Genomic DNA, 23,605 nt, shown 5'->3' on the forward strand with positions numbered 1-23,605 from the left:
TCAATTATATACATGTTTGCGTTTCGCTTCTAGGTCTCTGTCTGGACTGAAGAGGCTATTGTCAGTTTACTATTTATGTTCTATTTTGTAAGCTTACAAATGGCACTATATTGAAATGTGTTCTTCAGTCTATTGTAGGATACAATTCGTGTTGAATCAGTTCGAGCACTTCAATATTTTGTTTTTGTGCTTATGTACATATATGGTTGTTTTAATAAAGGAAAAAAAGTAAAAAATTTAAAAAAATAAAAAAGTAGGCCGGAACTATTGGCGTTTCTTGAGGATGACTTTACCTACCCTGCTGGAAGAAGTGCCATTGATGATTCGAAGGTTATGTGGCTGCTACATGATGGTGCTGCAGCCCACTTCACCATTAATGTCAGGATTCAATCGTGTCTTCCCTGGCCAATGGATCAACAAGGGGATCCAGTTGCATGGTATGCTCGTTCACTGGTTCTCAACCCATGTGATTTCTGGATATGGGGCCATCTCAAAAGTATCGTGTATGCAGAGCCCATTCCAGATGTGGAGACACTGGAGCAGCACATTCATGCCGTGTTTGACATTATTCGGATGCAGCCTGGCCAATGTGAATGTGTGAGACAGAACATGCTACAGGAACTGAGACACATGGAAACCATTTTCAGCACATACTGTAACGTGAGCAACATGATACAGTGTGTATTAGACCACAGTTCCCATAACAATGTATGATTGAATAAATGGCCTTTATCTTGGAAACCATGCATTTCCAGACAGAAGTTCATTAGACAAGTTTTCATCAATGAAGCCCCAGAGTATTTACACAGTGGAAAGAAATCATCTTGTATATCTGATAGGCATTATATGCGAGTGTAAATTATTATTATTTTTGTAGAAAGACTTATGAGTTATCACTTATATGTACTCATCCACAGTTGGTCCCAGTCTCATGAACTCATGGTTGAGAATTTTGTAATCATCATACAAGATGGTGTCAAATCCTGATCTGCAGTGCTCTCATCCTAAGAACACGCTGTGTGCATGTCCAGCAGACTGACATTGATAAAAAACCTGGAGAAACAAAACACAAGTAACAACCATTTTATGAAAGAATAAATTATTTTGTTAGGACATACACATAAAGAATGGTCTTTACCAAGTACAGTTGTCAATTGTTAGTGAAGGCATTCACCCACCACCATCTAACCCCCTGCCTCAGGAGCGCCCATAATCTCCAGTAACATGGTTAGTGTATTGACATCCAAGACTAGGGATGGTATGCTGTCATCTCCAATATAAAAAAGTCATTAGATCATACCTATACATGAATAAATAGCTAAATAAGGCTGCAGTATTTACTTGCATCGTCTGCTTCGAGTCAGTGATGTCTACAGCCATCACTTCCCTACCAAGAACGATAATACAAACGTTTCATGAGTTGATAGATTAATATCAATGTGTATTCAACCTGCTTGGCTGGGTCCCACACATAGCCATCGAGGCTCGAGTGAAGGGGAACGATGTACCCACATCTTCCTTGTGGGTGGGGCAGTGTCCTATTAATGTTAGCAACAGAATAACAGCCACCCATAGGACAAGTGACACAGAGGGGTGGTGGAGGGAAGAAGAATGTGCATGCATCTGCCTTGCAGTTGTACCTATTGGTTGTTTTCCTGGTGTCCAGAGTCGCGATATATTTAAGCAAATACCGGAACTTGCTATTTTATGGCCAGGGGATGTTTGGTTGAGATATTGGCTGCAGCTGCTGTATCTGGATATTACAATGTCTAGATGTATTGAAGAAAAAAACTGTAACGCCTAAATTCATGGTCAGGAGGCTTCTGATTTAGATAATGGGCTGCAGTTCTCATCTGGAGACACATAGGTTCAGTGAGGGTAGATAATGCAGTGGTCTGGAGGTAGCAAATGTGCAGACATTGCGAGTGAGTCGACTACTGTTGACCGACAGTGTGAAAAATGGTGGGTGGCGTGCAATGTCTTTTGAAGTGAGCACACATTTGCTTGGACAATTTAATACTAAATAAAACATACTCCTCTCCTAGCACTGATAATGTAACACACACTTAATAAATTGCCCTAATTGGGTAATAAACTATGTATGATGAGTAAAGGGCAATAAATTATAGCGATGAGAATAAGGGCATAAATAAACCTGCTTATCTGCATGCCTCCAATAGAATAACGGACCACCCTAACTGGGTAATAAAATGTAGTGATAAGGATAATGAATTATAGTAATTAGGTGGTAGATTAGAGCCATGAGGATAAGGGTCAAAAATATACACGCGTATCAGGCTTACAGCCAATAGACTAACAGCTCACAAGGGTTGTGGTAGGGGAGGGGGGGGCATAAATTATTCCTAAGGGGAGTTAAGAATGACTAGTCATAAATCATGACACACACAAAGACATATGCAATCTCAAAAGTATGCCAGAACTGGCAAAACCATCATGCTTCCACAAATATCTTTATTCTGATTATATGCTTGTTTGATTGTTCTCACTCGATTTTTACGTTTGCACTTAAAACAATGAAACAAGTCGTATATACATTGATAAAACATAAGCTTCTCATATTTTAAAGTTAACTTATACAATGATGGATACAATACCAAATGTAGATGGCAACAGACTCATTCTTTCCACTAAGCGTTACTTTAAGATAAAAATAAATAGTGTTTGCAATGTTGTACAATGTAACTGTAATTGGATAACTATTTGTCACGTTACATTTCTATATGTACAATGTCCTTGTCATTGTGGCAGGAATAACGGTTTGCAAATGGAGTAAATTTTAATCAATATCATGTAACCTGCTCTAGTCTGTCAGTATACTGATGGAAAAAAATTCATGATACCGAGAAGGACTAGTGGTAGGTATGTTTGTATATCCGAAAGATGATGTCTATCCATATTTCACGCCAGTCGCATGAGAGTAACGTTAGTAGCGCTGCTATGAATATGAACATCAGGTTTGTATTAAATATACGCTCTAACGGTCATGAGCGTTAGTTAACTCTGAGATTGGACGTGTTGCGTTGATGGTAGTCAAGAATGCCCTAAAGTCGACAAAGACGCCGTTATCAGTACCTCACAGAGTTTGAACGAGGTAGTGTCATAGGACTACGAGAGGCTGGGTATTCTTTCTGCCATACTGCAGAAAGACTTGGCAAGAACGTAGCATCTACATGACTGCTGGCAAGAATGGCCACGAGAATGTACTGTCGTAAGAAGACCGGGCTGCGGACGGCCACGTGGCACTACCGAGAGAGATCATCGTGCTCGGCGTGTGGCTCTGGCGCAACGTGCATCTGCAGCAGCAGTTTCAGCAACAGGAGGCACCACAGCTGTTACAAATCGGTTACTTCAAGGAGAGCTCCGAGTCAGACGCCCTGTAGCGTGCATTCCTCTGATCATTTGCGACCACTGGTGTCAAGCGAGACCTCATTAGAGAGCATGGTGGGAGTGTGTTGTATCTTATGATGAAAGCTGGTTCTGGCTCAGTGCCAAAGATGGCGCACTGTTGGTTTCAAAGAGATCAGCTGAGAGCCTCGTTCCAACATGTCGCCGTGCTAGACACATTGGACCTACACCTGGAGTTATAGTCGGGGGTGCGATTTCGTTTGACAAGGGCACTTTCGTTATTATTCCATGCACCCTGACTGCAATTTTATACGTCAGTATGGTGATTTGACCTGCTGTGCTGTCATTCACAAACAGCAGATCATGGGTTGCTTTCCGACAGGATAACTCTCGCCCACATACCGATGTTGCAACGCAACATGCTTTACAGAGTGTAGACGGGTTCCATTTGCCTGCTCGATTACCTGATTTGCCTCCAATCGAGCAAATATGGGACATAATCGAACGACAACTCCAGCGTCATCCACAAATAGCATTAACCGTCCTGTATCGCCTGCCCAACTGCAACAGACATGGAACTCCATCACACAAACTTACATCCGGCATCCGTACAACACCACGCATGCACATTTGCATCCTCTTATTTAACACACTGCCGTTTATGCCAGTTATTAATGCACCAGCATTTCACATTTACGGATGCTTATCTCGCGCGTACATTAACCTCTAAACTTGCAATATTAATCACTTAAAATATGTTACCTAGACAAATGTATTCCTGAAAATTCATTACCCTGCATTAAATATTTTTTGGTATTCGTTACTGGTACACAGGAATAAGCTCCGGGAAAGAGGAGAAATTAAGGCTACCTTTCTCATATGTCTATCAAAATTTAATTCAGCATGCTCCTAAGCATCCACATTTCTTCAGACAAACAGGGCACGAGCCAGGCGGTATTTTTACCCAAATTCTCGTTGAGGATATAAAATTAAACTGACCGTCTCAACTGTATGTGAAGTGTGTAATGTTGAAAGGCTCATATATCTATGGAAGATAACAGTTACCATTAAGGAACTGGAGCTCTGTATTTTCTTGAGAAGAGCATGAGCATTATCAACATTGACCAAGTTTGGCTACCAGATCATAAAATTTTGCAGGGTGATAAACAGAGTACCTCTGTCTCGCTTGTTGGTCATTTGACTCTTTTTCTCTCCAAACTAATGGTCATTGTCACACAGGAATCTATTACCAGCGTCATCCCAACATTGGAGCTCCAATTCACACCTAGGAGCAAGATGTGGACCGTAAGCGCTCAGTTATCTATGTATGATTCTCGAGGCAGGTTACAAAATGAAAAAGTAGTAACACGTTACGCTATCATCTGATGGAACAAGACAGTTGGGAAAACCCCATTCCATGATTACAGTTAAAATAAACGTAGAACGGAGACTTGGGACTACTTATGAGAATGCTTTTTCTCAAAGCGAAGAAAAATGTAAGCTGGGTTTGACGTGTTCATTGTGTTATCTGTACTGTTCCGTTAACAAAAATCACTTTCGTCTAAATCAAAATAGAACGGAACACTCATTTCATGTAAATAAATATCAAGTATTCACCTTGTTGTAGTACACTTAACATTTTAATTTTAGGACAGCAAACAATCTTTGGCAATTGTTGTAACTCTGCTGTTTAATTTACCTAATTTAAATATAAAACCAGTTCAAACGCTAACAAAGCACAGAGAAAATGCTCTGCAGAAGAAATTTAAGCAAATAAATGCTGCTTAAAAGCGAATTTACACTGAGGCGATAGCAGTCATGGAATAGCGAAATGCAGAAAAGAAATACAGATGGCGATAGAATCGCGTACACAAGGTATAAAAGGTCGGTGCACTGGCGGAGCTCTCATTTGTTCTCAGGTGATTCACGTAAAAAGGTTTCTGGGCTGATTATCGCAGCACGGACTTTGAACGCGGAATGGTAGTTCGAGTTATAGACATGGGACATTCTGTTTCGTAAATCGTTAGGGAATTCAGTGTTCCGAGATCCGTAGTGTCAAGAGTGTGCCGAGAATACCAAATTTCAGGTATTAGCTCACATCTCAGACAACGGAGTGAACGACGGCTTTCACTTAACGCCCGAGAGCAGCGCTGTTTGTGTAGAGTTGTCAGTGCTGACAGACAAGTAGCATTGCGTGAAAGAAACGCAGAAATCAATGCGAAACGCACGACGAACATTTTCGTTAGGACAGTGCGAAGGGATTTGGCGTTAATGGATTATGGCAGCAGATGGCCGACTCGGGTGCCTTTTATAATACACTCCTGGAAATGGAAAAAAGAACACATTGACACCGGTGTGTCAGACCCACCATACTTGCTCCGGACACTACGAGAGGGCTGTACAAGCAATGATCAGACGCACGGCACAGCGGACACACCAGGAACCGCGGTGTTGGCCGTCGAATGGCGCTAGCTGCGCAGCATTTGTGCACCGCCGCCGTCAGTGTCAGCCAGTTTGCCGTGGCATACGGAGCTCCATCGCAGTCTTTTAACACTGGTAGCATGCCGCGACAGCGTGGACGTGAACCGTATAGGCAGTTGACGGACTTTGAGCGAGGGCGTATAGTGGGCATGCGGGAGGCCGGGTGGACGTACCGCCGAATTGCTCAACACGTGGGGCGTGAGGTCTCCACAGTACATCGATGTTGTCGCCAGTGGTCGGCGGAAGGTGCACGTGCCCGTCGACCTGGGACCGGACCGCAGCGACGCACGGATGCACGCCAAGACCGTAGGATCCTACGCAGTGCCGTAGGGGACCGCACCGCCACTTTCCAGCAAATTAGGGACACTGTTGCTCCTGGGGTATCGGCGAGGACCATTCGCAACCGTCTCCATGAAGCTGGGCTACGGTCCCGCACACCGTTAGGCCGTCTTCCGCTCACGCCCCAACATCGTGCAGCCCGCCTCCAGTGGTGTCGCGACAGGCGTGAATGGAGGGACGAATGGAAACGTGTCGTCTTCAGCGATGAGAGTCGCTTCTGCCTTGGTGCCAATGATGGTCGTATGCGTGTTTGGCGCCGTGCAGGTGAGCGCCACAATCAGGACTGCATACGACCGAGGCACACAGGGCCAACACCCGGCATCATGGTGTGGGGAGCGATCTCCTACACTGGCCGTACACCACTGGTGATCGTCGAGGGGACACTGAATAGTGCACGGTACATCCAAACCGTCATCGAACCCATCGTTCTACCATTCCTAGACCGGCAAGGGAACTTGCTGTTCCAACAGGACAATGCACGTCCGCATGTATCCCGTGCCACCCAACGTGCTCTAGAAGGTGTAAGTCAACTACCCTGGCCAGCAAGATCTCCGGATCTGTCCCCCATTGAGCATGTTTGGGACTGGATGAAGCGTCGTCTCACGCGGTCTGCACGTCCAGCACGAACGCTGGTCCAACTGAGGCGCCAGGTGGAAATGGCATGGCAAGCCGTTCCACAGGACTACATCCAGCATCTCTACGATCGTCTCCATGGGAGAATAGCAGCCTGCATTGCTGCGAAAGGTGGATATACACTGTACTAGTGCCGACATTGTGCATGCTCTGTTGCCTGTGTCTATGTGCCTGTGGTTCTGTCAGTGTGATCATGTGATGTATCTGACCCCAGGAATGTGTCAATAAAGTTTCCCCTTCCTGGGACAATGAATTCACGGTGTTCTTATTTCAATTTCCAGGAGTGTAGAACGAGGTCGCCCGCTCCACATCTCCTGGGCTCGTGACCATATTGGTTGGAGACTAGGCGGCTAGAAGATCGTAATCTGGTCATATGAGTGCCGATGTGAGTTGGTAAGAAATGATGGTAGGGTTCGATTGTGGCGCAAGCACCACGAAGCCATAGGGCCAGGATGTCAACAAGGCACTGTGCAAGCTGGTGGTGGCTTCATAATGGTGTGGGCTGTGTTTACATGGAATAGACTGGTTTACTCTGGTCTAACTGAATCCATCGTTAACTGGAAATGTTTCTGTTCAACTACCTGGAGACCATTTGCTGCCGTTCAATGATGGTGTTTTTATAGATGACAATGCGCCATATCACTGCACCACAGCTATTCGCGACTGGTTTGTGAAGAAGATTCTGGACAAAGTGAGCGAATGATATGGCCACCCAGATGGACCGATATGAATCCCTTTCGAACGTTTATGGGACAAAATCGAGACATTTCCTGTACAAAATACTGCACCGGCAACACTTTCGCAATAGAGACCTCATGGCTCAATATTTCTGCAGGCAACTTCCCAAGACTTATTGAGTCCATGGCACGTCGAGTTGCTGCACTACCTTGGGCAAAAGGAGGTCCGACACGATGTCAAGAGGTGAATTTAGTCACCTCGGTGTATTATTGATGATAGAAAATGTACATTGGTATTGTCGCTTAAAGAGAAAATTTCTTGCTTTCTGAAAATAATTTAAAGGATTTGATGATAACATTTGTACGACATTGTAGTTCTTCGTATTTTACCACAATAAAAGACATTTGCATTCAGCCTGTGATCTCGCGGTAGCGTTCTCGCTTCCCGAGCACGGGGTTCCGGGTTCGATTCCCGGCGGGGTCAGGGATTTTCACCTGCCTCGAGATGACTGGGTGTTGTGTTGTCTCGTCTTCATCATCATTCATTCTCATTACGGTCGGAGGAAAGCAATGGCAAACCACCTCCACTAGGACCTTGCCTAATACGGCGGTGCGGGTCTCCTGCATCGTTCCCCTACGCTCTGTCAAGAAGCAAGGCACTTCATCATCAAAAGACATTTAGTTAAAAACAATTGGTACGGTGATAGACTACAGACTACAAGGTCTCGGGCTAGATCCTTATTTCTTTCACCTCTGGCAATGGCTTGTTAATGTGAAAAATACCAATCTGCCCCGTGGTTCGGCGTCCCCTTTATACTGCAGGTCACACCACTTGTGTGTGACCACACTACAACTGTCCGCGTGAGTCATTTCGAAGGTCGGAGGAAGGCAACAGCGTGCTATCTCCAACATGATCACGCATAGCAAAGCGCTGACGTGTTCAGCCCAACCTTTGGGATAACGGCAACTTTACCTATAAGCCGTCTTAAGGCTTAGTCTCTGTGAAGTGTGTGACATTTTTCGTGTCGCAGTGCCATCCTGTGACACACGGTCCCTATCAATACTGTATACAAGGCAGAAAGATATCCTTTCGAAGCAGACAATGTATGTTGGTGAAGGAATAGGTTTCTTGTATGCTGCCACAATATATCTCAAGACGGTGAGTATTGCACATTGGTTACAAGGCGCCGCAGAAAAGAGAACAAAATTTTTAAAAAAAGGACGATGACTGTGGATAGAGAAATACTTCGGTCATTTTTGGGTTCTGAAAGAGAATCGTATATTCAAAATAGGTGAACTCTGTAACTAATGGGGAGCGGTAAACGCCTGGCTTGAATTGGCGGAACTTCAAGGAAGACAAATTCACCATCTGTTAATGCTCAACTAACTATATTTCAAACCTGAAGAAAAATTTTAGTGCCAAGAGAATACTGCGCGTCACTGGTGGCAAACGGGAAATACTAAAACTAACAATACGACGACAGAGTACGGGAGGATGGGGGAGGGGAGGGGGAGGGGGAGATGTTGCTTTAGAACTTGATATAAAACTATGCTAGCAAGGAAACAAAGTGTGATGAAACATGAATAAAAGTCTGTTTTGCCCTGCAACTCAAACACGTGTCAAGGTCAAGGCAGTCATCCAGGGGAAAAGAATGTTGCATGCCGTTCTGCACGTGTACTGCGTACATGTGTATTCGTCGAGCACTTGCAGACAAGGAAATGCACTAACGTTGCGTCATTAATTACTATGTAAAGTGGTAAAGTCTTAGTATGAGAAGCTGCATTTGATTGTTAATATTTTAATGTTGTACCAACGTCTTTCCCTTAAATGGCAAAGAATACTATGACTGACATCATTACAGGCAACGAATTTCTTCTGTAAGCACAGAGCCTGCATCTTTTATGTGTTCCAATACAATATTCCTACCCCATTTCCGATCTGAACGTTACAAGTTCAATTATTCAAATCACATATTTGTAATCCAACGAATCACACATTTATGCTACAAAGTACAAGAAATAATTTAACGGTTTCCTTTTTAATTTCTAAGAACAAAAGATAGTTTGTTTTGGTACTGTAAAAAATGGTTCAAATGGCTCTGGGCACTATGGGACTCAACTGCTGAGGTCATAAGTCCCCTAGAACTTAGAACTACTTAAAACTAACTAACCTAAGGACAACACACACATCCATGCCCGAGGCAGGATTCGAACCTGCGACCGTAGCAGTCGCGCGGTTCCAGACTGTAGCGCCAGAACCGCTCGGCCACCAGCGGCCGGCTTGGTACTGTAAGTAAATACACACTATTGCGTAGTGTACGCTCTTCCGAAATATTGAAATCGATTAAAGCTGTGAGATGTGGCGGGACCCGAACACGAAATTCACGATCTGTCTTCACAATCATAATTCAGAAATTACATCTCAGAGTTTCCAACCTTTAACGAATTTCTGCAATGGACTGCCACTAGTAAAGATCTCACTTTAAAACAGTTACGATATTGACTTAAAGTGCCCTCAAGATGATTTTAAAAATAATTTATCCTATTTCTATTTAGGCAGAGACTCACAACTATGTCCACAGCCTTATCGTAACTACAGTGTTACACCAAAAGAAATTAATCCAATGAAATATTTTCTTAATTATCAGTTTCGGGTTATTTAATGCCATCACACGGCCCACCCAACCTTTTGCTAACTATTTCATCGCTACCTACCCACCACCCTTAACATATTGTAACATCCCTGTATCCTGACAGTAAGTAGATCACTTTCAGAGAGGATGCTCGGAAAAATGGTTTGTAGCTGATTTAGGTCTTTTCACCTTTTCCTCACGAAGATCGCATTCTATAGTTGGTGCCTCCAGCCAAAAACGGTTCAAATGAATCTGAGCACTATGGGGTCATCAGTCCCCTAGAACTTAGAACTGCTTAAACCTAACTAAATTAAGGACATCACACACATCCATGCCCGAGGCAGGATTCGAACCAGCGACCGTAGCGGTCACGCCGTTCCAGACTGAAGCGCCTAGAACCGCACGGCCACACCGGCCGGCAGCCTCCAGCTATCTTCAAGATTTTAATGATTTGTAATACCTGTCAGTAAAATTCCGAGGTCTCACCGGTCAATTAACAGCATAAACACCGGGCACAATTTGTTATTATTACTACTTCTTAGGTAGTTTTGTATTATGTGCCACTAAACCAACTATTTAAGAACAACATAACTAGTCTACGAATATTCACAGAGAGAACATTAACATTAACTACAAGAACGTGCCAGGTCACGGCAATATTTCGTGGAAATTCAGGGAAGAAAGATTTCTACATTATTGATACAAATGAATATGCACCCACAAACTACCTTACGATTATGGAAATCAACCTACTTATCTCACATTCTCGCACACTCTGCTTTGCATGATCTTCTCCGTTTTTATCTACAATTTTCTCCTTCTACTGCTTCTTCGACTGAAGTTGTAACTGTTGCCAGTGTTCCACGATCCTATGGCAGACGAACCTGGTACTGGTATGACTTACGTTTCGTGTGCTTAGAATTTACTTTCTCCTGATTTCCAATGACGTACGTTTCACTAACATTTGATGTGCTCCGACAGGGCTGGCGTTTTGGGAGGGGAGAAGGGGGGGGGGGGGGGACAGGTGAGGCAGGAGGGTGTCAGGGGGGAGGGGGTAAGAGGGGAACAAATGACTCCAGGCCTGCAGAAATCAAACGCAAGTTTTAAAATATGCACATACGATTCTGCACAAAAGGCCTGAGTGTTAGAGGCCCTCAATGAAGCTGCAGGATTGTTTAAAAGACATAGATACATAACTAGAGGTTAAATTAATACATAGTACCACGGTTTTGCTCGTGAGGCTCTGCAAAACATGAATTATTGTAACATTCTTGTAAGTGCCGTAATATTTACGAATGTATTTTAATTTCCGACAACTGATACCAAATTTTAAAGGAAGTACAAAAATGGGTTTCATCAAATTTAGGACAATGTGTTGACTCTCAAATAAGTTTATTTCTAGCCATATCGAACATAGACATTACACAGTATGCAGGAGTATTCTTGTATAGGTTTTAAACCTCACGCCCTTCGGTAAGTTCTGGTTCTGTATACTGACAGTCTCGTTTTGACGAGTCTAACTTGCTTAATTATTTTCATATGATAATAATATAAGTATTTACAGCATTTTAGTTAGTGAAAGATTTAAGTGTCTTAAAACGATTTTTATAGTTGGTAGCTGCTAATTTCTTTGTTGATATGCGCCGTGCGACCAATTGCTAAGCGTTTGCCACGATTACAAAGAGGCGGTTGGAATTGCTTTTGAGTTTAACTTTGACTGTGCAGGCATGCACTGAGCTAAATGGCATTCAGAAGTTATTTCAGCTCATTTCAGTGTGTGTTGATGTCTTATGTGTGTACAAAGTATTAACTACAATAAACAAACAATGTTGGACTTCGAGCTAGGGAAGCCACAGTAGACGTTGAAAGTGGTAGATTAAGAGTCAAGTGGAAGAATTATGTAAACTCAGAAATACTTGGGGTTCTATTTACGCTATAAGTTGCAAGGTAGAAGAAAATACTGAATATCACCAGACCTGAATGTGACGATTCGCAGCTCAGACAAACGGAAAGGCAAAGGAATACGCTTTGTAGATGAAATATCATGCCATAGACAACATGATGGACACATTTGGCTTCTAAGCCTAGACGAATGTATACTATCAGAGCACGTAAAAAACGTGGCATCTTTGTACAGCACAGACACTGGTAAGTAGGATATCAATGAATGAATTTTGCTGTTAAAGAATATTTTTGCAGCTCATTAGCTCTCAGCCACATCCCTCCCTGCACTTTCTCAGTGCTCTTCGTATCTACAATTTTAATAACATATTTGGAAACACAATCTTAGGTTTATAGATTTTCTGCTGTTTCCCTGATTCTGTTGGCAAGCAGAGCGGCCACTCAGCGTTCTTGCAAGAGTCAAGAATTATTTGAGAATTACAGTGGGGCGCGAGTGGCTTGTTGGATCAGCTATCATCGCAGCAGAGTTATCCTGCTCATTAGATTAAACTGGAATTATAAAAAAGTTCGCATCTGGGAAAGCAAGAAATAAAGTATACTTTTGTAAAGAATCACATTTATGGGAAACTCTGAGAACTGAAAGTGTTTTTGAAAAAAGCATCGTTTGTTTTGCTTTAAAATTTCCTGACTTTAAGCAAAATATCTAAATTTAAAATGTAAAAATAGGGAAGCGGCTTAAGAACGTTTACATGGGGCCTGAACCGGCCGGTGTGGCCGAACTATTCTAGGCGCTTCAGTCTGGAACCGCGCGACCGCTACGGTCGCAGGTTCGAATCCTGCCTCGGGCATGGATGTGTGTGATGTCCTTAGGTTAGTTAGGTTTAAGTAGTTCTAAGTTCTAGGGGACTGATGACCTCAGATGTTAAGTCCCATAGTGCTCAGAGCCATTTGAACCATTTGAACATGGGGCCTGAAAATCTTAGCACCGACCCTGGCTCCAAACTGACATTACCAAAAGTATTTTACTGAATTGCACATCAACATTTGGTACCTGGTAAGTGTGGCGAAATAAGCGCTGTATCATTGTGAGAGGGTACAGGGGTGAGCGAGTGTGTTGGGGCCTGCCCCTGTTCACTACTAACAGTGACACGTCATCATAACGTGCCTGTGCTTAACGTACGAATGAAATTAAAAATTCAAATAACTTTCTCAAACTGTGTGAAATTTCAGAATGATCAATTGACTATGTTTCGCTGAATATAATATTTTATGAACATCTGAAGGCGCTAAATAATGTAGCTAGAAGGATAAAAATTGTTCAGAATGTGCAAATGTATGTCACAATCAAACAAGTGTTAACTTGATCGGAGCAATATTTTGGTCAAAATCGGCTTTTTTTACGAAAAATTGAGGGAGCTAAATATTAGACTAAAAAATATTGAAATACGTATGTAGCCTTAGTTTAACTATATGAATCCATTAAGCTACCTCTATTAGTTTACAAGTCATTTACTAAAAGCTAAATTTGTAACAAAACATAATAGATCAACTATCATTTGTAATTGTTATAGAAATTTGTAATTACATCGCTTGATTACATTGCTGAAATAATACTGCTGTGCCACGTTTCAAGACATTATAGGCCTAAATAACAATCGTTACACGGAATCTAAAGAGGCAGTTCAGAGGACATGTTCTACCATCAGTTCCGCTCTAAAAATGATAGCCGGCAAAGTTTAAATGCAGTCGAGCTACAACTTTTTCAGTAACTAAAGAAAACGTAAATTTAATTATATAAAAATTAAGGAGATTGTAAGTTATCAAACGGCAGATATATTAATTTACAAGTGTCCGAGGAAGGGGCCATTTAGACGCTGTTATCTGCGCCTAGAGCTATTCATAGCGGATATTCCGTTCGGCGGTCCGCTGCGACCATATATAAATACAGCCAGACAGACAGCAGAAGAGAGACTTCGCACCAAGATAACAATCTGTCCTCGACAGTCACACGCCTGTGTGCACTGTGGCCCGGATGACGACACAGCCAGGCAGCTAACAAAAGCGATTTCGATAAAAGTAGGAAGTAAAGTTGCAAGGACTGTACACCGTCCTCGATCGCTTAGATTTCACGATAAAAATGTTTGAGTACCGCCCGTAATGTTGAAAAAAACGCATGGCAAGTGACGTCATTACTTTCCAGTTTGCAGGTAAGCAATTAATTTTGAGATTAGAAGTCAGAGCGATAGACAGTTTTACCAGGAACTTTCCATAAAGAATGCCTCTGAACCTTGTATATTGCTTTTTCCGATATTATTATTATTATTATTATTATTACTATCAGGAATATTATCATATACACATCAAAAAAAGTTTTGCGTCACCGCAGTTCCCAGAACTCCTGAAGATAGACGTTGACTGTTGATAATGTATCACAGACACAGTCCCTATGACTATTCAGAGACGTCACTAAATCCGCCCAGATGTAAACAACCATGCATGAGCAGCGCCTATTAGACGGAGGGGGTCCGACAGCCGATCAGTTCCAATCATTACACCAGCGAGGAGTAACACGGCTCGTGTTTTCTGTAGTTCAACCATGCCTCGACGGTCAATAACGTGGTTCGATCGCATCTGCATTGTAACTTTGTGCCAGGAAGGGCTCGCAACAAGGGAAGTGTCCAGGCGTCTCGGAGTGAACCAAAGCGATGTTGTTCGGACATGGAGGAGATACAGAGAGACAGTAACTGTCGATGACATGCCTCACTCGGGCCGCCCAAGTGCTACTACTGCGAAACAAGCAGCTGCAGCTTCAAGGTAAACAGTAGTTATAAACAATTACACCCCAACGTAGACCCTCCAGTTTAAAAAATCTGCTTTACTCAATCCGAGGCAGCGATGTTGTTGTCGACACACCTCGAATTTCTCACGTGAAATGTAGTTTCCTCCCGCCTATTCTAGTTACTTTCGAAGATAGAAGAAATTGGACTTCAAATGCGTTTTCACGTCATTAAACTACCGTTACTTACTGTGAAAGCCCTGCACAGTACTATGGCATGGGCTATATTCCCTCTAAGTATTCTTGCGTTAGGTAGAGAAATATCGTTTCTTTTCTCATGCATCACAGGACTAGAATATTAAACTCATTTTTGGCAAGATCTACCACTGTCACAGGACGCCTCCTCACTTTCGAACCCTCTCTTAAGGTAAACAAATGTCTCACATCACACGAAGCCTCTTAAGGCAACAGCACAAGGTTGTAGATATAAGTTTTCTACTACAGAAGAGTCGCTGATAGCGTTTCGATTTCTAGTAGAAATGGTGTCTACAATTTGGAATCAAATATCTCCATTCAACGCCATTCCTGCGTTGGATCCTATGGAGTAGTCTTTTAATGATTACAGCCACTGGTGAATCATATTCGTAGGACACACATATATCGAAACGAGACTGCTTTTCCAACCAATTTGTTACAGCGAAACTCCAACATGGTTTTTAGGCAGTCCCTCTTCATCTTGTAACCGCCCCTCAGTCTCGGAGCTTTGTCCATGTGATCATCCCAGTTTAAGCCGGAACTGAACACAAGTCGGAGAGCGCTATATCTACTGCCTTCCGCAACCCGCGGAGAACGCGTTGAGCTGAATTAATGCGACAGGACCGTCTTTTTTGACCACTTGGTGGAAATGGAAACATGTCGTAGCTCCATCAACTGTGTACAGTGCGTAAGGCCAGCGCCAAACGAAGCTTTCTCCTGCTACACGTGGTGGTAGTATAAAAAGACAGTACAAACAGCTACGAGAACTGGAAGGAGTAGGACGAGCATTTTGTTACTGCATTGTAATGCGTTTCCAAACTACATATAGGTACCACAGTACCAAGCAGATCCACGTTCCTCAGGGTACATTCACTTCTGTCACCCAAACATTCTATCATAGTTACTTTGTACCATTCAACAGAGAAAAACTACGAACTTCATCCGACATAGAAACAGATAAGATTTTTACCGCATCTCTCGTCCCGATACATCGAAAAAAAATACCGTCTGTGTGCTGGCATCGAGCATAAGTTGCGATCCTACGAATATACATGTTTTGAACTACTGGAGCAGGTGGCCAGTGATGGAAGTCGCTTTCGCAGACCAGTGTAAAGTTTCATTACCTGTGCCATAGTAGGACCATATCCTACAGACTATCATTTGCAAGAGAGGGTCCCTATTTTGCTGCCTGACACATTGCTTTTTTTTTCTGCAGTGACATGCTTTGTACGTCACCATACATTTTGTTTTCTCCGCAATTCGAGGTATGTATCAGGTTCTCAACTGACATTTACACATTCTGATCCATTGGCTCTCACAGAAAACTGGGCTTCGCACTGTGTGGCTGCTGCTCCCACAACACACATTGGATGATTGCAATAAGACAGTCCCAACATAAGGGAACTGGAAGAGATTCGCAGCATTGTGAAGCATTTCCAAATAGCTCACTTTCACAGGGGTGGGATAGCTGATGGCCGGCCGGGGTGGGCGAGCGGTTCTAGGTGCTACAGTCTGGAACCGCGCGACCGCTACGCTCGCAGGTTCGAATCCTGCCTCGGGCATGGATGTGTGTGATGTCCTTAGGTTAGTTAGGTTTAAGTAGTTCTAAGTTCTAGGGGACTGATGGCCTCAGAAGTTAAGTCCCATAGTGCTCAGAGCCATTTGAACCATAGCTGATGGCTTCGTGTGCCGCTTTATTTGATCTCTCACTGTTTTGGTGCTAGCCATCCCCAGAAAGAGTTACCTCTCCACCAAGACTCTTTCTCCATCTCAAACAAGCGATGTCAGTCAATCATTATGCGGTAGTCAACAACATACCAGTGGACATATGGGATGGAGACAAACCATCAAGGTACTGTAATAAGTATCACAGTTCATAGTGCGACCAATTTTAGCAATTTTACCAGTTTTTACAACGCCGACCAGTGACATGGCAGCATGCTTCCAAATTCCCGCATCATCGCTAGACTGCCCCTCCTCTACTTTGCGAGTACCATTGCAAATTTAGGTTGATGACTCTACAGAACGTCCATTCATTGTTAATCCCCGAACATATACACGAAAGATTCCAGATGGCGATCTACATATTTCTAGCACTTTGACCATAGTGTGTAATTTACGATTACGATTGACCATTTTTCCCTATGCGGATGGGGGACACACAGCTTGCTCGCATTCTTAGCATAAAGTGAGGGACTGAAAGATGTCCTCGCATTTTTTTCGACCAACGCCCCCTGCAACACCGTCACCGATTTAATCTGCAGCTGACCATAAGTAGACCGCTACATTCAAAATGTTCAAATGTGTGTGAAATCTTATGGGACTTAACTGCTAAGGTCATCAGTCCCTAAGCTTACACACTACTTAACCTAAATTATCCTAAGGACAAACACACACACCCATGCCCGAGTGAGGACACGAACCTCCGCCGGGATCAACCGCACAGTCCATGACTATAGCGCCGCAGACCGCTTGGCTAATCCCGCGCGGCACCACTACATTCCTCGTTTCGTGAAGGAACGGAGTGAACCCAGTCCATAACTTCTGTCCAGCACCCATCCAAGAGCACAAAATTTCTACAGTTGCCCGAATGTCGAAGAGGTTAGCAGCCCTTGTCGACATATAGTACGAGGGCAGTTCAATAAGTAATGCAACACATTTTTTTTCTGAAACAGGGGTTGTTTTATTCAGCATTGAAATACACCAGGTTATTCCCCAATCTTTTAGCTACACAACACTATTTTTCAACGTAATCTCCATTCAATGCTACGGCCTTACGCCACCTTGAAATGAGGGCCTGTATGCCTGCACGGTACCATTCCACTGGTCGATGTCGGAGCCAACGACGTACTGCATCAATAACTTCTTCATCATCCGCGTAGTGCCTCCCACGGTTTGCGTCCTTCATTGGGCCAAACATATGGAAATCCGACGGTGCGAGATCGGGGCTGTAGGGTGCATGAGGAAGAACAGTCCACTGAAGTTTTGTGAGCTCCTCTCGGGTGTGAAGACTTGTGTGAGGTCTTGCGTTGTCATGGAGAAGGAGAAGTTCGTTCAGATTTTTGTGCCTACGAACACGCTGAAGTCGTTTCTTAAATTTCTGAAGAGTAGCACAATACACTTCAGAGTTGATCGTTTGACCATGGGGAAGGACATCGAACAGAATAATCCCTTCAGCGTCCCAGAAGACTGTAACCATGACTTTACCGGCTGAGGGTATGGCTTTAAACTTTTTCTTGGTAGGGGAGTGGGTGTGGCGCCACTCCATTGATTGCCGTTTTGTTTCAGGTTCGAAGTGATGAACCCATGTTTCATCGCCTGTAACAATCTTTGACATGAAATTGTCACCCTCAGCCACATGACGAGCAAGCAATTCCGCACAGATGGTTCTCCTTTGCTCTTTATGGTGTTCGGTTAGACAACGAGGGACCCAGCGGGAACAAACCTTTGAATATCCCAACTGGTGAACAATTGTGACAGCACTACCAACAGAGATGTCAAGTTGAGCACTGAATTGTTTGATGGTGATCTGTCGATCATCTCGGACGAGTGTGTTCGCACGCTCCGCCATTGCAGGAGTCACAGCTGTGCACGGCCGGCCCGCACGCGGGAGCTCAGACAGTCTTGCTTGACCTTGCGGCGATGATGACACACGCTTTGCCCAACGACTCACCGTGCTTTTGTCCACTGCCAGATCACCGTAGACATTCTGCAAGCGCCTATGAATATCTGAGATGCCCTGGTTTTCCGCCAAAAGAAACTCGATCACTGCCCGTTGTTTGCAACGCACATCCGTTACAGACGCCATTTTAACAGCTCCGTACAGCGCTGCCACCTGTCGGAAGTCAATGAAACTATACGAGACGAAGCGGGAATGTTTGAAAATATTCCACAAGAAATTTCCGGTTTTTTCAACCAAAATTGGCCGAGAAAAAAAATGTGTTGCATTACTTATTGAACTGCCCTCGTATATATGAAAGTGTTGTGATTATGTAACGGTGGTTTTTATGCATGATGGAGCTCCAGACAGACATAGTTAAAAGTGGTCAAGAAAGACGATCCCGTCGCATTAACTCAGCTCACCCTGTCTCTCCATGGTGGTAGATACAGCGCCCTCTCACTTGTGTTCAGTTCCGACTTTGTTGGAGTTTAGCATTGAGAATAACAGCCAGCCTGTTGCAAAATATAGCTTTATTAAACCAAGACCACAGTTTCTACAGTTTTCAAACTGTCTTCATCAATAGGTATTCTACCTATTAACAAATACTACGACGTTGTGTGCAGAACAGATGTGGAACCTTTACAATGAAAAAGATTACAGGAGATGTTTACAAATAATAGTGAAGCATACTCATGTAGAATCACATTATCTATATCCTGTGTGGGAGACGTTGGCTCAGTCTAGTACGGGTATGTGTCATCTACTTATTCACCATATAAAAAGCATGATTTAAAAATATTCTCTCTGTACAGCTTTGTCTTAAAATTTATTAAAATAAAATAAGGGAAGAGCTCGAAATTTTCAAACAGCGAAAAACGATGTCTATCTGTCGATCAGTTTCGCATTGCATGCTCACATTTCTGCAAGGCTTTAAGCCTCTACTTCCCGCAGAGAAGCCAAGTTTACTGTTCAGTGCTGGCCTACGTGCAGCGTTTGTTTTCCTTAGAATTTCATGCTTGCCAAGAGTACATCTTTTATTGCTTTATGATGTACAAATCATCATCCATAGTTAAAGTGTCGTTCAATGTTTTAGTAATGAACCACCTTAGAATTTACCACCCCCACCCCTATCCCATTTTCTTTTATTTTTAGTGTTATATTCTGCCTATAACATCGTATGTACACTGCTTAGTGGTCTTCGTTTATTCATTATTTTACTTTGTATTTGATAACACCCCCACCCCCTTCTAGTATATTTATTCATATAGCAAGATTTCTCAGTACGACCATTTCCTCTAGCATGTTGCTTCACTAGTGATTATCTGCCTCCCCTTCGCCCGCTGGCTTTGTCTTTTAATATTTGCAGTTTCTCCGCTACAATATTCCTTCATTTCTGGGATCAACTTAATACGTCAAAATGGGCCTCTTATACATTAATATTATTTCCTTGATGCCATTTTTGCTTTGACACTCCTGCTTGTTACAGTTACTTGTTCACGCATAAGTGATTCCCGTGCGTTTTCGTGACAATGAAAATAGTTTGCTATGTTTACCTTAACCTGCGGGACTGTAATGACAAGTTCTTTTACCGCACCTCTCTCCCCTTTCATACTTTTCAGTTACTATGTTAATTCTAATAACGAATATGTATTTGTGATACCACACACGCTACTCATCGCAGCTACGCGAATACAGGACGTGCATCTACCGGAGGGACCTAAAACTAGTGACCTCCACTCTTCAGCCAGTCGGCCCATGTCACTAGTTCTGTATGTGGCTATTCGATGCCAAGTTTTTTATTTAATGTCTGTATACACAAATCAGTCAAATGGCACACTACATGTTGTTGGATCCAATGTGATAGTTTAATAACTTCCAATGTGATAGTTTAATAACTTGAAGACAAAACTATACAGTAGGAAGCAACTACCTATAAATCGTGTATTTTAAATGGTAATTTTTCCCTCCTATGAACCATGCACCTAACCGTTAATAGGAAGGCTTGCGTGCCTCAGCGATACAGATAGCCGTACCGTAGGTGCAACCACCATGGAGGGGTATCTGTTGAGAGGCCAGACAAACGTATGGTTCCTGAAGACGGGCAGCAACCTTTTCAGTAGTTGCAGGGGCAACAGTCTGTATGATTGACTGATCTGGCCTTGTAACACTAACCAAAACGGCCTTGCTGTGCTGGTACTGCGAACGGCTGAAAGCAAGGGGAAACTACAGCCGTAATTCTTACCGAGGGCATGCAGCTTTACTAAATGGTTAAATGATGACTGTGTCGTCTTGGGTAAATTATTCCGGAGGTAAAATAGTCCCCCATTCGGACCTCCGGGGGGGGATTACTCAGAAGGACGTTGTCATCAAGAGAAACAAAACTGCCTGTCTGCGGATCGGAGCGTGGAATGTCAGATCCCTTAATCGGGCAGGTAGGTTAGAAAATTTAAAAGGTTACACTTCGTGGGAATTAGTGCTCAGTGGCAGGAGGAACAAGGCTTCTGGTCACGTGAATACAGGGTTATAAATACAAAATCAAATAACGGTTTAATAATGAATAAAAAAAATAGGAACGCGGATAAGCTACTACGAACAGCATAGTGAACGCATTATTGTAGCCAAGATAGACACGAAGCCGACGCCTACCACAATTGTACAATTTTATATGCCTACTAGCTCCGCAGATGATTGAGAGATTGAAGAAAGATATGATACGATAAAAGAAATTATTAGGATAGTTCAAGGAGACGAAAATTAGTCATGGGGGACTGGAATTAGATTGTAGGAAAAGACCAAGAAAGAAAATTAGTAGGTGAATGTGGACTGGGGAGAGGGGGGGGGGGTAAGGAATGAAAGGGGAAGCCGCCTGGTAGAATTTTGCTCAGAGCATAAAGTAATCATTACTAACACTTGGTTTAAGAATCATGAAAGAAGGTTGTGTACATGGAAGAGGCCTGCAGATGCTGGAATGTTTCAGACAGATTATATAATGGTAAGACAGAGATTTAGGAACCAGGTTTTAAACTGTAAGATATTTGTAGGGGCAGATGTGCTCTGACCACAATCTATTGGTTATGACCTGTAGTTTAAAACTGAAGAAACTGCAAAAAGGTGGAAATTTAAGGAGATGGGGCGTGGATAAACTGAAAGAACCAGAGGTTGTAGAGAATTTCAGAGAGAGTATTAGGGAACGATGGACAAGAACAGGGGAAAGAAATACAGCAGAAGAAGAATGGAGAGATTTGAGAGATGAAATAGTGAAGGTAGCAGAGAATCACGTAGTAGAGATCCTTGGGTAACAGAAGAGATATTGAATTTAATTGATGAAAAGAGAAAATACAAAAATGCAGTAAATGAAGTAGGCGAAAAGGAATATAAACGTCTCAAAAATGAGATCGACAGGAAGGGCAAAATGGGTAAGCAGATTGACCAATGTAAGGATGTAGAAACATGTATTCCTAGGGGTAAGATAGATACTGCCTAAAGGAAAATTAAAGAGACCTTTGGAGAAAAGAGAACCACCTGTATCAAAACCAAGAGCTCCAATGGAAAACCCGTCCCAAGCAAAGAAGGGAAAGCAGAAAAGTGGAAGGAGTATACAGGGTATCCCATTTATCTTGACCACCCTAAATAACTGTTTGTCCAAATGCAAATTATACAAAGTTTTAAGCAAATGTCCTTTAGCCGTCAGGGGGACATCAATCAATATGATTGCCTTCGTTGTACCTTTGTTTTTTACTATGAACAGCGGTAAGACTTTTTTAAATGGCACCTTGCAATTTTTTATTCTGTAATTCAGTTCCTCTCCTAAATATCTATTCAAAAATGTGTCACAGTGTACCATTCACTGAAACACAACGTTATTAATTACATAACACAACATTGACGTTGATGCTCCCAGCGCTTAGTGCAGGTACTGGGTTAATGGAACACATCCACGTGCTGACATTGACAGAGGACAAATGTAAACATAAGTAGAATGCACACGCATCATTCTGTCAACCACCGTCAGTTGAAGAGTTGTGTGAGTAGAATGTACACCAACGAAGAGAAAGTAGAAATGCTAGTCATCTATGGGGAACGTAAGTTAGCAAAACATTAATTACAATACTGTTTTCTTATGTACAGATACACTTAGTTCAGTAGTTTAGTCTTTTAAAAACTGTTGTGTAGAGTAGGCATACAGTAAAGGCTGTCCTTCCTACAAACTACATAGACATAACTTTTCTTTTATTGTTGTTGTTGTTGAAGGTAGGCAAAATTCTACGCAGGCAGCGGAACTGTACAGAGAGCAATATCCTGACAAGAACCAACCTTCCCGATGGATGTTTTCTCGTCTTGTTGCAACACTTCAGGAAACGGGAAGGTTTAACCCACGACATGGTAATCGTCGTAGCACTCGCAGAGACGAAGGTTCCGAAGTTAATGTTCTCACTTCCGTTGCTATGAATCCATATATGAGCGCCCGACAGCTCGAACAACAGACTGCCATTCTTGAAACCAGTGTACATCGTATTCTTACACGTCACCGGTTTCATTCTCGCCATGTACACCTACTTCAAGAATTGCATGGAAATGATTTCCAGAATCGTTTACAGTTCTGTCAGTGGGCACAGCAGCAAATCCTCGCCAAACCGAACTTCTTCTCCGATGTTCTATTTACCAATGAACATTCCTTCTCAAACAAAGGACAGGTAAATACAAGTATCAAGCATTATTGGTCCAGCGACAACCCACGATGGCTCAGACAGGTGGAACATCAGCGTCAATGGAGAGTTAACGTCTGGTGTGGGATGCTTGGTACTACAATTATTGGCCCTTATTTCAACAGTGGTAGCCTTAACGGCACAGCGTATGCCAACTTCCTCAGACGTATTCTTCC

This window comes from Schistocerca nitens, chromosome 1, assembly GCF_023898315.1.
Source record: "Schistocerca nitens isolate TAMUIC-IGC-003100 chromosome 1, iqSchNite1.1, whole genome shotgun sequence".
NCBI classification, from domain to species: Eukaryota; Metazoa; Arthropoda; class Insecta; order Orthoptera; family Acrididae; genus Schistocerca; species Schistocerca nitens.